General features: G+C 41.2%; 1 long non-coding RNA gene across 2 annotated transcripts in view; it reads left to right on the forward strand.

Moving 5' to 3' along the window:
- Positions 1 to 9,319: 9,319 nt before the first annotated feature.
- LOC144754931 (uncharacterized) overlaps positions 9,320 to 20,335 on the forward strand; it is a 216,266-nt gene continuing 205,250 nt past the window's right edge. Inside the window, exons 1-3 of one of the 2 annotated variants that reach the window (XR_013594798.1) lie at positions 9,320 to 9,476; positions 13,117 to 13,203; positions 16,286 to 16,533. This is a non-coding gene — a long non-coding RNA (uncharacterized LOC144754931). Of the gene's footprint in view, positions 9,477 to 13,116; positions 13,204 to 16,285; positions 16,534 to 20,335 lie in introns of those variants that run through there. The other variant, XR_013594800.1, reaches the window with a different exon arrangement.

Raw genomic sequence — 20,335 nt, forward strand, 5'->3', positions numbered from 1 at the left:
GGACTTTGAAAGCGTTAATGATATGATGTCTGATCTAGTAATGTCTGCTAAATTTACCAAACATGATTATTTGCAGGGTTCAGCTAATTATGATAGTATGTACTGTTACAACCACTATGGTAACCATTTTCTACATAAATCGGCACAACCTAGAAATGTTTTAAATTATAATCAATGGGAACATTGTGCAACCCCTCCAAAAGGAAGCTCAAGAACCTTTTATGACAAATATTCATACTTTTCAGGGTTCAACACAAGTAATGCTGAAACATTTTATTTCAAATTGTCAAGTAAGACAGGGACAAAGACCATGCTTACAAACACGAAATTGATATATTCAGACTCATTTTTTGAACAAATGAATACTTTTGGTTTTGAGTATTGGGACAAAAATATTGAAGTAAAAAGTGTTTGGGGTACAAAAGAATGGCAAGTACAAGGTATAGAATCATTGTTTAGAGCCTGCATGATCCCAGAACAAATTATATTTTTGAATGACACTGTTCAACAAACTACCTGTCTTGGCCTAGCCAAAATCAAAGACTTAAATAAACCGTCTATTCCAAAGCCAACAATGAACAGCAATAGCTCTACAGATGAAGAGATAGACGTAAACTATGTATTAAACCAAAACAGAACACATCCTGATTGGAAACAATGGTTAATCTGGCCCACAGATACTAATAACTGTCAAGACAGATTCCTGAACAAAACACAGGGGTTCACATTGACCAGGCCAGACCCTAGATATTCCCAAAGACAACACCCAGGGATAATCACCACCTACAGTGTGGGCAAACTCTGCCTTCAATGGCTACAAACTTCCACACAGGCAGAAATTAAGCAACACCTAACTTTACTTACTGATGGTGCTGACTTGCGTGATTTCATTATGGGACCACGCAAACAGCGTCAAAAACGCTTCATAGCAGCCTCTATATATGCAGCTTACAACGAGGCCTGGAAGGTAACTCAAATTGAGACAGCAGATAGTATACGGGAAATTGACCGTATTAATTTGGAAAAATCACTTTCTATAGTGGACAATGGGTTAATGACTCTGTCCTCCAGAATTTTTTCTTTGGACAGCATTGTGTCTTCAGCAATCGACATAATATCGCAAGACTTACTGTTGTTACAACACGGTCAGTCTCAATTGCGTTCTATTGTACAGCTTGGCTGGACGCTACAACATCTGCGTTCAGGCTATGTGCCTTGGCGTTTAATCAACACAACGTCACTATTCAATATCTTTAACCTTACTGATAAACAGATCAGTATGGCACAGAAGGGTGCTGATTATACAATCCTGAGCATTGAGAAACTCGAGAGATTACCAGGTACAATGTCAGAACGACCTGTCAGTGAATGGATAATACATGGGATAATTAATATTCCAATATCAACCTTCAGGTTTCAATACTGCCAAAAATATATACAGGCTGGCATGTACGAAAAATTGGGAAAAGGGTACATTAAATCAACATGGAACTTGCCCTATTCACATGCATGTGTCAGTAATAAAGGACAGAAAGTGTTTCTTAGTGGCAATAATTGTGCGATGTCACTAAGCGGTACACTTCTGTGTAATGGAATTAGTTTGCATGGAGCCTGTGAAGGGAACTCAAATAACCTTTCATGTCACCAGCTAGGCGCACCTGCAACAGAGATAGAACCATTCTTTAAAAGACTCTATAACGGGAGTTACATTCTAATTGTGGATCGCAGATGTTGTAGTCTTCTGCCCGGGATTCCTTATCTCGTAACTACGACTGCGAAGGTCATGTGCTGAGGACGCTTATTGTTCCCCAGCTCCTTTCCAGACAGAGAGGCAAGGGCATGGCCTAACTTGAAAATTACTTCTATTCGAATTGATACTTTAAGCAGAATGAAAACAGTGCTTCTTCAGACGCCGACCAGGCTCACGTCATCAAAAGAAACGTATGATCTCCTAGTCGCAAGGACGACTGCAGAGATTCACTCATTGTTATCAACTAATTCCCCCATACATTTCGCAGAAATCCTGAATGAAATCTTAAATATTTCTGATACCAGTGGAGTCTCAAAAGTATTTAAGACAGTATTTTCGATGGCATTAACACCATTCACAGCCATACTGGGTATTTTTCCAGACTTCGTCCATTCGATTTTTGGCGGACTTCCCCTCATTTTGGGACTAATTGCAGGAATCCTATTCTTGGTCCTTATATTTCGTTATGGCAAACCATGTCACAGACAAAACACCTGCGACAAGGGAAGAAACAATCCGAGCCATTGGATACCGGGACCGGATATCAAAAATCCTGGGACTTTCCCGGCTTAGAGACCTAAACATGACCTGGTTTCTTTCATTTCGACCAATGTGGCAAAGATGTGTTTTACCTGTATTAAGGTGCTTGCTGTGCGGAGAAGAATGCGTGTTGGATACCTGTCTGACGCTACAATCAGATGCGCCAATGGATGCAGAAACATTGTTGGGTCCGGTAACGGCTCATGCATTGTGCTGCCCTCAACGGCTGCCAATCCTGATGACGGCATCCTGGAAACTTCACCACTACGATTAAGGGGTAGTGAAGTTCAAGATGAAAGCAGCATCGATCAGGTACGACCTTCTGTCAGCAATACTAATCAAAACGTCAATGGAGACAATCATGCACACGAATGCATGGTTACATCTTTTTCCGAGTTAGTGGAACTTTCACAGGAAGCTGTTGACAGCTTTTTCGACAGTCTCAATGATATGATGTTATCAACAGAGCAGAAATAACGACCTTTGAGCAAGCTAGCACACGGCGTTCCCAACACCCTGAATTTGGCCTTCAACTTTAATAATAAAGTAGCATGAACAATTTTCCCTCCAGTTCACGGACAGCAATTTTTTCAGCGGCCCCAAAATATTTTGACGATTTTTTCGGGACACTTATCTTCTGCTTAAAGTAAGAACTATTCTTAGAGAACTAAATTTCTATTTTTAGAAACTTTATAGACATTAGCTGCCCGCTGGTATGTTCATAATTATTTTATTCTGTGATGAAATGGTCTCGAACTTTTCTTCTGTATTAAGAGCCAATTTCATGTGTAATTCTCATATTTGATTAATAATAATGTATACATATGGGTGATTAATTTAGCATTATTCTACAGCTTGAGTGCATATAGTACATGTGACTATTTTTTTTCCGTATATTACATAATTTCGAAATGCATATATGTATTTTGGGGTGGTAAGGTATACACGATACTCTACAGTATGATTTACTATGCCTAGATTAGTAAATATGGCCATAGTTAGCGTGGAGTGGGTGTGATGTATTCCTATAGGTTCTGTATCGATCCCCCTATTCCTGACCCTGTTCTGGTTAACAAGTTAACTAGCAGCCATCCCATGATGCAGAAACCGTTATCTGATTAAGCCACACCACGGCACAGGAACGTGTTATCTGATTAGGTCATAACGCTTGCAATCTAATTAAGCAAGCAATATTCCTCCAGCCCCTGATAAGGCATACGGAGTTCTCAAAACAAATCAAACCTATGACAACCTGGGAAAAACCCTGCGGCCATTGTTTTGATTTCACCGAGAACTTCAGCAAAAGAATGTGCTAACGACCAGTTCGTATGACATCCTTATTGACGTATCTATGTCCATCCTTACGTCAATCTCGGCACCTTACAGGTATAAATATTACCGGTATTGCCTTAAGCACACACACGCGGTGGTGACGAGATCGGAGCAGCCAGACTTGCCGAAGCCCAGCGCAGAGCAGACCCCGCAGGCGCAGCCCCGCCTTCCTGACGCGCTGAGAAGCACACGCTGCCTTTCTCCTGCCGAGAAATCCAGCTCCGGCGCTTCTGGGCAGCCCTTGCAGGCAGCCTGGAATATCGAGACCAAAGACGAGAGATACCATCCCTCAACCATCCTAGATTCAAGGTACAGAACTGAATAACCCCTTGCAGAGAATTCTTGAGTCAGTCACTTGGCAAAACAAACTTAACTTAAACTGCTACTTTCTATTCCCGCCCACGTATTAGGCTTAGGTCAGGTACACCGGGGTAGGCGTAGTTAGAAGCACCAGTTGAGTACGATTAGTCAAATGTATATATGTATGTATCTATTTTATCCATTTTAAACCACGATATGGCTTAGAAACCATATAAATGTTTTTACAGTATTATTTTATACTTCTGCTTTTATTGTATGCACTTTACTTAACCATAAGTATTGCGATAATATCGATCCATTTCTCTTGTATGAGAAAAGAGACTGATCAATAAATAACATCTTTTATTGAACACGCCCGTCTCTTCCTTTTCTCTACAATCTGGTGAGACTAAGAATGCACGTACTGACTGAGTAAAATAAGTTGTCTTTTGTTTTCACACGACTCTAGAGATACACTCTTGAATAGGGGAGAGCAAAGTTGTCATGTTCTATGGTTGTCAGAAACTAAATCCCTTCTTGTCTATCCAGGGAGGTTCAACTCCTCCTTGCCTATTCGAGAAAGTTTCTAGTGAACTCTGAGCTAGCTGGCAAACCCAAAACTTTAAGTCTAATATCGACAGTAGAAGACCTAGTTAACGTCTGGTCTAGGCCTATACTATTGAAGGTATTATTCCAATGCGCAGAGCCTATTGGGATCATAGGAACTACACTACAGTAACATCCTGCAAACCTTTTGGCATAATACTGAGATGTAGGATTTGTTTATGTCCCCCACAACTGGTCGTCCTCTTCTTTCTCTTTTCCTTTTTTAAGAATGATCTTTTACAACGTGTTTCTAACTGAACAAGGACGTCTGGCCCAAACACAGACTAACCTATGCAGGATCCTTAATTGACAAAGGTATGCATTTTTAATAATGTAGAAACGATGAAATAGGATTGGTTACTATGTACACACCAACGTGACGGTGACATTCTTAAATTTCAAGGTAGTCATCCAGATAAGAAGATTTATCCACTCTTATCCACATGCATAGTAGATGTTACTAGAGAAAGATAGGACATCCTTCCTTTTGCCCATCCTGCATTTGATATTGAGGTATGTGGTGTTCTTTTATAAAGGAGCATGATATTGGCTCCGGTAATAACGGATAGACCGAAAGAAATATTGATATTTTAATAATTTTGTGTAATCAGGGATGGTATTGTTGTTGTCATTCAAACTATGAATATGAGCTTTTTCAATATGTATTTAGGTGTTGTTTTAAAAAAAAAATTACAAGCTGACAAAATGTTAGAACAAGTATGTTCTTGATAACAAACTTTGCTGTTGAGATATGCACATGTAAAATATTATAAATTGTCAACTAATTGTATGTTCCTTATATTTAGAATATTGGTCGTGATGGAGGTGTTTTAAAGCATAAACCGAAACGCTGCGTCGACAACTTTTCTCTTTGCGATTTCAATGATTGTATGACAATTTTTGTGATTCCAATGTTTTTATTCATGATTGTGTTGTATATGAAGATATTTAGATGGAATTGTGATATTTGGAATAAATGATATATATTATTTTTTAAAAGATTCTTTTATTGTGATTTTATGTTGTGCATCTAAATTGATTTTATGTAATTTCTCTCTCAACATTGTTGGCTTTATTGCATTGTGCACTATGAGCTTTTGACAACCACAATATCCCTTTTCCTTGTATAAACTGTAAGCTAGGGACATTGTTACTTTCTTGTAATGTTATCCTACACTGACTACTAGGGAACTCAGCAGATACTCACCTCCACTCCAGGCTTGATATTGTTGAGTTATAAAATCGTTGGACAAGCTCTGTTGAACCATATTTTGTGATGTAAATTACTTAACAATGTGTGGTGCAACATTGAACCTCATGTTTATGAGAACGTCTTTAGTCGGGAGAGGCTTAGCAGGAGCCCATGCTGTTTCCAAAACTTCATCCTTTCTATTAATTCCTTTCTTGTCATGTTTCCACTCTTTCCTGGCAATGTCCTAGTGACTCCTTGTCTAATCAGAGCCTCTTGTAGCATCATAGCTGAGCGGTGCTGTCACTGCCCAAGTCACCTGCGAGATCTCCCCTGTCTTCACCAACGAGTAGCTATGTATCGCTGTCAATGACCTGCTCCCAACCAGAGACCCTCTCTGCTCCCAGTGACCTTGTCTCCTCTCTGGTCCACTTCACTTTCACTTCCCACTTCTGCTGCCATTGGTCACTTTTCACTTCGCTGCTCACCTCTCCTGTCAGTGCCCACCTCTCCCGTGTCCAGCCTCTCCTTCCACTGTTCATCTTTCCTATCACTGCTCATCTTTCCAGCCTCTAATCATCTCTCCCATCACTAGTTCTTTCTCCTGCCACTGATCACCAACCATGGCATCTTTTCTGGTACTGCTCATCTCTCCTCTCTCTTCTCATCCTTCCTGGTGCTTTGCTAATGTCAGTGTCCACCTCTGCTGTTATTATTTATTATCCACTTCTTCTGTGACTGCTCCTTTCTCCATCACTGTTTGTTACTCCATTCACTCCCTCTCATATACCTTCATTCTCTCCCTCATCATCTCAATGCCAGGGCCAGACTTGCCTTCTATTCCACTTGGCATTTCCCTGTGGGCTGGATACAATAAGAGTCCCAGAGCCTCTGCTGGTGCTTCTATCACTGTCCCCAGCTTCCTCGCATTAATAGCAGCAGATACAACGTCTTTCAGAGCGTGGGAAAGAGGGACAGAGAGCCCGAGCAATCACAGACAGAGAAGAGAGAGAGATTACAGAAGTAAGGTGAAAGAGAGAGATGAAGGGGTGGAAAGAGAAGGATAGAAGGGGAGAGGATGAAGCAGAGATGGTTTGAGCATTTTTGCCAGGGCTGCTTTGGAAACACAGCCTGGCACTGCTCACTGCCCTATCTGCTCACTCATTGCACCTCTATCCCATGCCTCCTACAGCTGCCCACCTTTATCTTTCATTGAACTGCTATCCTTGCATTGTCCTCTTTCACTACTGCTCATCTCTCCTGTCTCCTGTCCATACATTGCTACAAACTCCTTCTTTCATCACAGCCCATTTGATGATGCTCCTGAAAGGCTGGTAGAGTTAAATGTGAATAAGCCTCCCATGTCACTGAATATTCACCTCAACTGCCCACCTTTCAAGGGGAGATAGTTGTGGCGGAGTATGAATGATTGGCAAGTCTAGCTCAGACTTTCATACTTTCAAGTTTGTTGCATTGAGTATTATTAAAACAGAGACCAGAAAGACCATGTATTTACAGCACAGATACACATTTGCAACTATTATTAAGCACCATTTACAGAAATGTTTTGCCACAGAGGCCCCTAATAGGCATACACTGGTCTGCTAGGAGGGGCCAAAGGCCAACTATGGTTCGGGAGTCTTTTCCCCATGTAGAAGCATTTGGCTAAAATTTTGTTTGGGAAACTCATGTCTCGGACTGTAGACGTGGATAGAATGGTGGGGACAGAGGACTGATCAATGTCCTTTCTCCTTTGCAGATGTCTGCCTTCACTGGTGGAGGGTGTGCCATGTGATGGTAGGGGCCTTGTCCAGGAGTGCCCTACCACCGGTGATAGATTTGGTGGCAGGCCCTAGAAATATAGACTTCCTCTTTCCCCTGATGATGTAGGGTGTGTCTGGTGGAGACAACAGGTTTCTCTGGTGATCTCTTCCCGCATTGATGAAAGTCAGGTTGGGTGGGTGCCAGTCCTAATGAGGCGTCAGAGTTGGAATGTGGATGGTTTCCGGTGAGGACATTAACCATCATGATTGCTATCCTCTCCATGGACTAGACAGTGAAGAACTGATTAGTGCAGAGGTGAGATAACACTGGCAAAGCCTACCGTCACATACTGCTGATCCCTAATAACAACAGAGCCTGGAAGCATGCTCCAAACAGAAGATGATGCTTTTCAAGCAACTGTTTATTGCCCTGAAATGTAAATCTAAATCTAGATGCCATCCTAGATCTAGAGGCCATCTTCATGTGTATAGTCGAAGAGGACATCTCCGAACAGGGTGACTTGGGCCAGCTTGATGAACAAAGATGAAGATAGAGTGTCTTTTGGGTTAGGCCTCACACCCCTTAGTCATAGTTGCTGAGCCACAGTGAAGCAGAGAGCTTTGGACTGTCCTCATAGTTTGAGAATCACTACATTGGGAGCCTATTGGGACTGCGAAACCATAAGGAAGAGTGCATTAAAGAGTAAAATAACTGAAATCTCAGAGGGACTACTGCCTAAGCACTCAGAGTAAAATATTACCACATAGCTTAGTGGAGAAAATATTTTAGTTGAGAGGAAATACCACAGTCAATTGACATGGGAGAAAGTCAAGTCAACTCAAGTCAAAGAAACTTTATTTGGCCAACCTAAGCAATAAAAGCAGATAAAACACAGTACAAAAACTGAGCAATACAATATATTAAAAAGTACAGATTAATCATTTATAAAACAGTTTTAGTCAGACGGAAAGTATATGGCTCGGAAGACGCCGAAACTAGAGATTTAAACCGCTCTATAAAGTGCAAAATAGTGCTGTACATATTCATAAAAAACACCGATAAAAGAAAATAAAACTACTAAAACCACTCAGTGCTAAAAAGCCAATAGATGAGATGAGGCAACAGATCCAAAACGAACACACTTAAGCTGTGAGCAGTTTTTTCCTTTGTCCCAATGCACCTGAGAAAAAACTAGCAACTCCAAAGCAAATCAGAGGGGAAGACAGCATTTGCGAATATATCAGAGCTGGTTTCACTTGTGCAAAGTTACATTGCTTTACCAATGGAAGAATATATTTTCTGTAAGTTACCATAAAAATCACAGAAGAAAATAAAGTGTAGACGGTCTTGATTTGATTAGAAAGTCATTGACAGTTCTGCTCCCATAACTAAACAATGCGTTCTACGGGCTTCAAAGGTTAGTGTGTTAGTTGTGTTGAACTAAAAGAATTTCACAATCAAAGAAGAAATAAGGGAAGAGTATTGAGATTAGAGGTCAAATAAGTTACACTCTCCTGGTATGCATGGTATGAAAATTCTGAATAGTCTTCTGCCCAATGGTATGTATTCAAATGATTAACATATGCAGTAATGATTTATCAGCAAACCTTTTAAAGACACACCTCAAAAAATAGGACCTGTGCTGCATAAGTGTGGAATATCTTGCAAGATTAAAAAAAATAAAAAACACTCTGCCCTCAAGCAAAAAAAACCAAACCAATTAAACATGATCTTCCTTTGGAGATATGATAAAAATGATGGGTGTGAAAATATGCTGCTAATGTTGCTCAACAGGCGGAAGGAGCAGTTTGCTTGTGTATATAAGCCTCCTCTACGATTAGGCCGGGCACAACTCAAAGTGACTCTTCCAATATTTTCCTTTGTCGCTGAGTTTGACGCCGGTGCAAGAGACGACCATGTCTGCCAAGGGAGGATGCAGAGAAACTCAAAAGGCCCAGTGCCAAGATGTTAAAGTCGTGGAGAAATGCCAAGACCGTAAGTACTTATTTCTTACTTAGACAAATGATATAAACGGGCAGATTAAATGGGAGGAAGATGGGAACACGAGATAGCTATAGGCAAGCACTATCTAGTCAATCTAACTTTCTAACTTTCCAAATGTGATCCTATATGTTCTGCGATTAAATCAATTTGCTATTTGCCATCTTATGTGATCCACTTTACATTGCATAAAATTGGTGATAAAATGTGCAATGAAACAGGAGATGGGATGTGCTTGTACCATACAATTTACAAACAAATGACAAGGTCGAAATATTTCCACTGTAACAACTGCAAAACCTTAGGTAAAATCAGTGCAGAACTTGCAGACTTGATGTCACTTGTGATATTTTTTCCCTTCATTTTTAAAGTGTTCCGTTTAGTAGCTTTACTAGGATCATGCTATAATTTTAATATCAATTTATCATTCAATCACCGCTCCTGAGTGTTGCAAAACATTCTTTCAACTAATCACTCAAAATGTTTTATATGCCCAACTAATGTTTAAAAAACAGAGGATAAATTAGTTTTTAAAAAGTTACAGGGGATTGATTAAGTATGAGGGCAATGTTTTAGGTATTCCAAAATTACAACTCAGGTGAAATTGTAAGTAGCTGGGCACTACCCATGCCTTTGATACTTTGAAAAGTTTCCAGTTAAGCTAATGCTGAAAGAGAAATGGATTTATGACCCAAGCCCAAGAACAGGAACTCCTTTGGCAGAACATTAAAAACATAGCTTTTTCTTCTGGTTCTTTATTATTATATGTCAATTCAAAATCCAACAATATGCATCAATAAGAAGCAATGCCAATGTCCTCGCTTCGGTCTCACCATACTACTCTCTCTTGGATTCATGATTACATGGCAATCTGTCTACTTTGGCTCTTTTTTGACTTTGTGTCAAAGTGTTGGGTTTCCAGCTCCCAAATCATCATGTTGAATTCAATAAAACTCATGGACACTTCCTTCTGTTGTTCTTTTTACAGTGTGTGTCACTATTACAATCTCAAGTTGTCCCACCAAAATTACATTTGGCAAAAAGTGCAGGAAGCTAGAGGAATTAATTGTACTCTCGGCTATCAATGAACTTTTTGATGGTATATGATACTTGAATGTGATTAAAAGACCAAGATCTGTAGACATCATGCTTATTTATTTCATTGCGATAAACACAAGGTTACTCCACATGAATCAAAATTAGCATTAAGGAGCTTGACAGTAAAACAGAGGAGAATCTGGTGTGTTCAGTAAGACTAGCGAAGCCTCGGTCTGGTCTTTTTACAACTGTGTCCAAATTAAACACGAGGTTATTGAATGATCTAATAGGCAGCCTCGGGAGAACTAGTTGTAAACAAGGCAAAGCCAAGGATTTGTGATCAAATCCATGGTCAATGGGATATTACGGGGCACACTTTTCCGTGACACTGTAAAACATTAGGGTTGTAGGGTTACTGTTTACCTGTCAAAGCAGATTGAGCAATATGGAATTCAGGACAATGTCTAAAACCACACTGTCTCTTTAGGTCATTTAAGACTGGAACGAAGTCCACAATATCACAGGTTCACCTAACAAGTGATTGACTCAGTCACACATGCCTTTTAGGAGCCTCACAGATTTCCCAGTTTGGTACCATTACTGTGCTTCAAGCGCACATCCTATAGATCAAAATGATTTTGACTATTTTGAATTCTGAAATATCTGCCTACAACATGAGTAAAAGATACACTGGGCCTTAAGGAATTAGGATCTGGCCCTGGAAAGAATGAGGCCACCAACTGCTTCACAATGAATCTTTATTTTCAGTAAAAATGTCCTATATTGACCTACTTAGTGTGGCCGAGCCACCATCTGCCTTCAACACCAGCAACAACAGCAATAACTTTATTACATGTTTTGCTAAAGTGAATTGTAGGGAAAGTTATCTTGACCGATTTATATTTTTTCATTCAAATGTTGCCATCCCTTACATGGAGATCATGATGCTTCCTCCTACAGGGGAAATGAGAGCAAAATCATCAGGAGACCTTCTGGGGACTCTAAAATATTGATTCATTCAGCAGTAGCGCTTCCGGTTGGAACCTGTTCCACAGTCAAGCTGATGACATCAGAAAATCTGTTCATACTGGTTCTATGTCCCAGTCACACCCCAACATAAAACATGTAAATACTAATGTGGCAATGTTAAGAAGGAATTATATGAATTAAACATGCAGTCGAATGGCATTTGGGGGATTCATAAACAGTCGATGCCCCTGCAGGTGTAAACTGTGCATGTATGTGCGTAAGTGAGTGAAGCTGATAGTCACAGCTGAAAACGTCTAGTTTCATCAATAATTAAGGGCCTGATTCACAAAAGTAACCTGAGACAAAATCCTAAATTTACGACTAGGATTTTATCTCAGTTAACCTTAAGTTTGTCTTAAGTTTAACTTAAGATCAAACTTAACTTTAACTGAGACAAAATCCTCACTTTAGTACTCCTAAATGGCTTCTGTGAATACTGACAGTCGTAAAGTTAGGATTTTGTCTAATATTACTTTTGTGAATCGGGCTCTATGTGTCCATACATTTGTTTGACCATTTTAGAACGTGCATTTGCATTCTTTTAATAACTTTTTTGCTTTTAATTTCTATAAAAGTCACTCCTGCCTTCAAATTTTACGATATTTTCTTCACCTCTTTTTCTGTTCAGGCATGAGTCAGACATAGATACAAATAGGCCAAACTTATGCCTGAAAAAAGCTTTGTAAATCACTCTGCAGACTGTCGTTGTACTCCTCTCAGATTTATTATTACTTTGAAAAATAACCCCTTTTATTAGCTGCTCATAGTATAGCCTAATAGCCCGCTGTAGAGGGCTATACCGGCTATTAAATGCTCTCTCCAGCGTTAATTCGGCTCGGGCCTTTAACAAGGGAGAGGGACTTTAATAGCCGGTATAGCCCAGCTACGAAGGGCTATAAGGCTATTAGAACATTCTGCCACTAGAGGGCCGAATGCTTTAACAAAAAAGTACAAAGCCTTATGGGAGGATGAGGGGATTGGAATCCCCTCGGGCTCCCTGAAGCCTTTATTCACAGCCAGGGCTGTGAACAAAGAAACATTGAAATGTTGGAGCTCCAGGTTTATACCAGCCATTATAAGCCCGGAACACTCCATTGTTTTCAATTGAGCTCCCAATATTGCAATGTTCTAATGAATAAAATGACTTTTGTCACTTGGCTATCTGTAATCAACTGTTTTCCAAGCCACTTGTAGTCTTTATTAAGTGCGTGCTGTAGAGGGTATACTATCTCTGTATCACATGCTTTATATCACATGACAATACTATCAGATACACTACACTGATCTAACCATTACATTGCAAAGTTAGTTAATAAAGAGATCATAATAGTAACTATATACTTTGTGATACAGCAGATGCAATATTATTGTAGGTCGATATTATGGACATATATCTTAATGTAGACAGCCCAGCAGGGGTGTGACTGGGCTTGTGAAGCAGGCCCATGTGTGTCTCAGTATTCTTTGTCTAATGTAAGACTGCTAGGTTTGGCAATGTAGATCAGATGTGCACTCCACGGTATGTTATGTATGAGTTTGTAATGTGCACCCTTGTCTTCCTTTTCAGCATGTGCCCCAGTGGTGCGGTGCCAGGACCCAGTCCCTCAATGTGAGCCTCAGTGTAAGCCCCAGTGTGAGCCACAGTGTGAGCCAGGTAAGTTTCATTTAATGAAGATGACAACAGAGCTGACCATTCCCAATTAAGAGGCGTAATACCTATATTAAATTCAAAAAAATGTTATTTAGCAATATGTATCTGTTTTTATAATGTTAGTTATTTTTTATTGGTGGTTCTGTTATGTATAAAGATCTCTTTTCAGTTTCCAAAAGCATAAGATTGTGGTAACACCAATCCCAAAGTCATGCTAAAGTTTAAGGTTGTGAGATGGACGCTGTCAAGTGCGACTAAAGCGGGATCTGTAGTTTTAGGGACACAGCTGTAGATCTGGAGCACTGTAGACGTAAGTAGATTGGTCTTCCAGCGAGAAATAAAATCTACCAACAGGTGGCCTACACCCTTGCAGTAAGGGGAGGGGAACAGTCTTTACAACGTGGACCTTAGCACCCATGCTGTTTCCCAGCAAGCTGGACAACGCTTGCCTTAAACACGCATATGTCTTAACCATGCATAATAAGGCAGTGAGCGTTCTAGCTGTCTGAAGGGGTTGGGAGAGGAACCATAAGGATCACTGCAGAAAGGACCCGGAGGAGGTGTGATAAGTTAGGCTGGGGCTTTGGCTGAGGGGGAGGGGGGTAAGTTTATGGTGGGGCCCAGTTTTAGAGCTCAGGGAGGAGGGGAAAGGCTGGGGCCAATTTTTAGGGATCAGGGTCGGGGCTGTGGTTGGGGGTAGCTTTTTTGGGCCAGGGGCTGGGTTTTTGAGCTCAGGGTAGGAGGTCGGGATAGTTCATACAGCCGGGACTGGTAGATTAGAACACAGGAGGGCTGGATTTTAGGCCTCAGGGCAGGGGGGCTGAGGTCAGATCTTTGCCAAGCATATATCTTTATCAAAAATGCCTTTACAATTAAATTAGTTGTAAAGGCATGTGTAGTACAGTTCATTTAGGCATGAGAGGTTATGTCATACAACCGCAAAGGGACAGTTATGGTTGGAAAGGTGCAATCACTTCCTGGGTGACACATCAGTGCAGGAGCGCATTAACATCTTCCAGAGAATCGACTGATGGCTGGTTATGCTGACTTGTGCCAGTACCAAGTTATCCCTTCTAAGTGTGCAACTTTTTCACAACACATAGGTCCAGCTTCGAACTTAAAAATTCTTATGGAATGATTGTTGACCTCACTCCACAGTTTGGAACAGCGATGAGCGTAGGCAGAATTTCATAGTAGGATCCTTCAGCTCTTGGTCTTCCCTAAAAGAGCAGATGTAGGTGTCACAATTCTGTCGTCCAGTTTGGACTATGATGAATAACCCTGTCTGGCTCTTTCCATTATTACAATGGACTACACTTCAGCGCATGGCATCTTCCCCCTTGAAAAGGGTGAGCGAAGACTTTAGGCAGGCGCGAGCATGACGCAAAGCTGTGCCTGCTTCTTCCTATCCCTTATAAAACGTGTTTTGCGCTGGAAAGGTGCACTTTCACTGGGCAAAAACTACTATGTCTGGTTTTGTGTCAAGCTGGTGTTAATGGCTTAGATCAACACAAGTACTCATATGTTTTAATGTAAAGGCCAGTCCACTTAAATAACCAGACTGGGCATTGTGTCAAAAACTAACACCTACTTCAAGCAGGTGCAAATAAGGAGAAATGTGTTCATTTCTCAAAAAAGGGGCATTGCATGTGTCCTGCGGTGCACACCACTCATCCAATGTGTGGGAACTGTCTGAGTTTGTCTATGCTTAGGAATTTATACAGGAAATGTTTTTCTTCAGAACAGATCCCAGATGGAGGGAGAATCACTTTGGAAAAAAATATCAATAAAACATTGTTACGCACATCTTATCTTTGGCAAAAAACATTTAGCCTTGCGTTGAAACTGTGAAATGACTCATGGATATTTTGATTCTTAATCAGTTTCTACCCTATATATTGATATGTCGTGTATGGCTCTAATTTCGAGCCATTAGCATGAACACTTGTTTTGAAGCCTGGTTCTTCCCTGCTCTGACATCAGAGCAACAGGACATTGGGCTCTTGTGGGAATTGGCCTACTGTCTCCCTTGGATCTCTGATGACCTATGGTAGGTGGGCAATCAAGTTAGAATCCTGTGAATTAACAACTGTGATTTCCCCTGCCAGTCACTGGTCAGCTCTGACGAATGCTGACAGGGTAAGCAGGTCAAACTAAGCTGACCTGTGAGTACACGTGGTCAGCCTAGCTGAATGAGGCCAGTGGTTCGAACCAAGAGACTGCATTCAGTAAAACAGATTCAAAGTTTATTGCGTGTGAGCCAGAGAGGTTAAGCAGACACCATAAGGATTAAAAGCTCCAGTAGGAAGAAGGAGTCTTTGGTTGGCAGAAAAATGATATAGAAACCTCTTGGCTGGCTCACCTTTTGCAGGGTTCTGGTGCTTTTGAGACTTCATCTGATGTTGCTGTTGAGATTTGCTACATAAGGTTGGTCTGCGAGCTGGGTTGATTTTGTGAAGATAAGCAACATGACTGATTTGAGAGTTTTGACTCAAAATAACCATACCTCTCAAATATCCTGTTTGTGTTCACCATCTTATAATGGTACAATGTACCTTAGAAGAGGAGCAGCTGTAGGTAATATCGTCAGTGCTTCCTCAATGATACATAGAGCCTCATGAAAAATGCAGAAGGAACTATCTAATATTCAATATCCACAAAAGTACACACACGATTAGATGGTGATGCCATGTTTGACTATAGGAACCCTTTAGCACACTAACCATTACAATTTGACACCTCAAAGTATCAGCTTGGTGGTCTAGCAATCCATGTTGAAAGATGATACACAAGATGTGACGGGAGCACCATTTTTGCACAACATTTCGTGGATGAGGCTGGGGTTAGTGGCCATCTATAGCAACACAGGTCCATGATCCTGAGTGTTCAAAGTATAATGTTCTGTGAAACACCAGAGTCAGATATTGTCCATTTATCTTCTTCCTTTGAAGAGAAAAATACCCTCTCCTCACTCAAATAGATGCGTCAGAAAATCTTTTTCTTGTATTTGTTGCTCTGAAACCAAATTTCTGCACATGATATATCATAAAAATCACTCATTAATGTTCACTTTCTTCTTCAACAGCCCCATGTGCTCCAGTTTGCCAGGACCAGCAGTCAGCAAAAGGTGGCAGGAAGTACTGACCTGAGAATACAAGCACCAGCTCCCATGTTATCCGTCCACCTTCCACTCCCTGTGATTAAGAAGCAACATCGAAATGAACATTGATTCTGATTGCAAAGCAAGCCTTCGCGTTCCATTATGTAAAATGATGTATACAGAATAATGCCATTTGAATAAGACTGCATTAAGATATTAAATTATTAAAAGTTCTTTTGTCTGTCATGGTCTCTTATAAATGATCTGATCATTCATTGAGTAGTATGTGAAACTAGGATGCTGAAGGTAATACAAAAGGTTATCTTAGGGCTGTGTGCAAGCTGAACCAGTGAACTTTGCATGGATGGCAGAAATTTCTGGTATGCCACCAAGGACGTAGTTGTCCCAGAGAAGAGACCTGGGCCAGAGGAACAATAACATTTTGAGACATATAGTTTAGTGCCACCCCCAGAGAAGTCTGTGTGCATTATTATGAGTTTGGTAAAACGGTAGATGCATTCTCTTATGAAAAAGCTCAATAACCCAACCACCCCCTGTATTTTCTATCAATAAATACCTAAAGAAAGTGAGACTGGGCATGGTATGGATAGATATCAGTTAAGCATTCTAAGAACAGTGTTTTTGATTTATGGCATGTGTGGTGAAACTGTGATCTGCATTAGCTAGATGACCCACCTCATTACAAGGTCCTTGGATTCTGAAATCTGGTTGGAGTTGTTTAAATCACAATTTGGATTTGTGTAAGGTCCACTCGACATCTCATACATAACATACATTACATCGCAACAGTATTTTGTAAGGTTCATCCAATTCCAATGGAATTTTGCATGGTCCATGCAACTTCCCATACCAATATTACATTGCGACAAGGACTCTGAGGTCCCTAAAGTTCGTGAATTCTGAGTGTTAAAGATGGTGATCGTATCTCAGGAACATCAATTCATCTTTCCAATTACAACCAATGAAGTAGAAGAAAGCAGCATCTGACAGATGTCTACCAGTACTGCCACCCAATAACCATGGGGCAACCACAGATGGATTTTTTTTTTTTGCAGAGTTTTATATAGCGCGAACCTAACCCGAATCCGAATTGGGTATCAGAGCGCTTTACATAGCACCAGTTACATTACATGAGGACACACATTCATTTTTGTTAGGCACGGGTAGATTAAGTGATTTGCCCAGAATCACAGAATGTTTTAGCGTCATTACCGAGACTCAAACCTAGTTCCCCAGGTCCGAGATCAAGCGCCCTAGCCGTTAGCCAACAGCAGTTGTTTTATGGCACTTCGCACAAAGTTTGATGAAATACTGTTGTATGCCTGCCTGTTGCTAGGTCCTTCAGAGGCCTAAGATGTGATGCCAATTACATATGTGGTGTTTTTGTTCCGGTTGGAGGGCTGCTCACTGGGAAGAAGTTAGCAGAAGAGGATCAGTTTTCTGGCCCTTTGGTTAGCTCACCAAGGAAACACGACCGGAGTCACATGTTAAACAGCTTCACTACAACCACCTGCCCAAGCAGTGTTTCAGAATTCCCATTGTGTTAGAGGTGGACCACAAAATCCCCGGTAAGACAGAGACTTTCATGACACTTTTAATGGGGTAAATTAGTCTGTGACTTGGTAGACAAACAAGGTCTGTGAAACTTATATCATATCCTTTGAGGGGAAAGAATAATGAATTTGAAGTCTGTAACATTTGTGCTCTGCTAGTAGGCAAAAAAGTGTGTGTGAGAGAGAGATATCACCACCATTATATAAGAACAACCCCCCTTAATTCTGGGTCTGATGTTTGCATACCTTCTTTAGTATTAGGAGGCAGAACATGGATGAGCATGGGATTAGTATGGAATGAAATTAGGATGAGCCATAAAATGATGAGCTTTGCTGGTACTCAAGTAAATTCAGAATTGGCATTCTGATTGATATCAAATTGAGGATCCATTTGCAGCACTTTGGGTTGAGTGTCCTAGCAGTCATGAAGGTCTGGGCATATGGGTTGATCCGTCACCTCCTTCTTGGAGAGGCAGAGGTATGTGTTACATCTTGTGGATGCCACACTGTCTATTGAGGTGCTGACATTGAATATAAAAAATGCTCTATGAATAGTAATACACAAATTGGATCAGAATTAAAAAATTGAAAATGTTAAAATAGTCTTTGAGGTTATTGTTCCTGGTTGCAGAAAAGCCACTCAATGCTGGAAATCCGAGAGTTAAAACGTACGTAAGTTAACCTGTAGAATTGGGCAAGTTTGAATACCCAGAGTTGTAGTTGGCAAGTCAGGCAATCTATGAGTAGACAATTTGATGAGTAGGAGAGCAAAATGATGGAGTGTAACTAATTGATGCACTTTTCAAAGACTCATTATGTGGAGATGGCATCCTTTGAAGTGGAAAGGGAAGGCCATCGACGATTTGTGAGAAGTGGATGAACAACAGCCATTGTGTGTCATCAATTAGAGCTTGACTGGAATTTAACCCGTTAACCGCGGCCGTTTTTTCGCGGCAGTGCAGCCGTTTTAAAGAGCGGGCGGGGCTGCGTCGGCCGTTGAACGTGCGCTCCACCAGCCAGGTAGTGCTCCGAACGTTCAACAGCCGACGGCAGCACTTAACGGGTTAAGAACGGCCCTACAACATGCTTTACGGTGTCAGCTGAGAATATTTAGATGTCCCACCAATGTCACCAGTGTCGTAGGACAGGTTCATAGGAGGGTCAATTCAAACGTAGGTGCATTAGGTACTATTTTAATATCCATTTCAACTGCTTCTGAATACTGTCTTAAGATAGATTATGTACTAGATATATTTAAGACTTTTGCATGAACCATTAAAGCAGAGAACAAGTGAGTGGTACATAGCATGAAAATTAACTCAGAAGCTTCTTTTTCCAACCCCTTGATTCTGCCAAGATATCCATGCATACAAATAATAAAAAAAAAATGTTGAATGGCAATGTAATTGTGTTCTACATGTTTACTATACTTTCACCATTCCATTGTCATTTTACAACTTCTAGGAACCCAAGTAAATAAACGTTGTTGACCTAGGTTGCTAACTTTCTGTTTTATCCTCAACTAGCAGCCCGTCCCGACCTTGTCCGGGTGCTTTAAGGCATCCCCCTACCCCCGCCTGCCCCGACATTGCCCAGCAGCCCGTGCCCCCGCCCGCACCGTCCGCCGCCTGCCGCCTGGCCCGACCCTCGCCTGGAGGTGTTAGTCCCCGTCCCCCTCCTGCCCCGACCCCCGCCTGCCCCGACATTGCCTTTAGTAACCTCCCCGTCCCCCGCCTGGCCCGACACCCGCCTGCTTACCTCATTCTCCGCTCCTGAGTTGACAGGTCCTCGCCGCTCTGCTCCTCACCGCCAGTCCGCCGCTGCTCCTCCCCCACGCCATGTCTGCCTCTCCGCTGGTCTCTCACCGCCGCTGGCCTGTCCGCTGCTGCTCACGTGACCGCTACTCCCCCGCGCCATGTCCGCCGGTCCTCGACGTGAGCACGCACGTCGCGGCCGGCGCTACTTTGGGGGGACTACTTTGTTTTTAATTAATTTTTTTAAATAAGTTTTTTTTTAAAGTTTATATAGCCTATAACCATCTACACACCCTACCGATTTCTACGGTGTATCGGGTGTGTAGATTGGCGCAGTGGTTCCCGCGTTTACTTGCCTCAAAGCCTGCAAGTTTCTCCTTTATTATAGTAGTATAGATAGATATGTTCTATTTATTTGTTTACCTCTTGCAAGGGTACACCTACAATACTGACTTAACAGAATAATTTTGGTCGGACAGTAAGTCATCATTTTTATTTGCAAAACCAAATATTTATTTCTTAATGAACATGTAGAAAAACGAACTGCAAAAAGGAACTTTGGGATTTTTTCATATCTGAATATTTGTTGTCCTATTTATTGTTGCATATGTATATGGTCTATATAGTTGAAAGTCAACTATATGGGTTATTCTCCAGAGAGGTTTCAGAGGGCCCATTTGCCTAGATGTGCCTGATGGCCCATCAGC

Source organism: Lissotriton helveticus, chromosome 5_1 (genome assembly GCF_964261635.1).
Source record: "Lissotriton helveticus chromosome 5_1, aLisHel1.1, whole genome shotgun sequence".
Classification (NCBI taxonomy): Eukaryota; Metazoa; Chordata; class Amphibia; order Caudata; family Salamandridae; genus Lissotriton; species Lissotriton helveticus.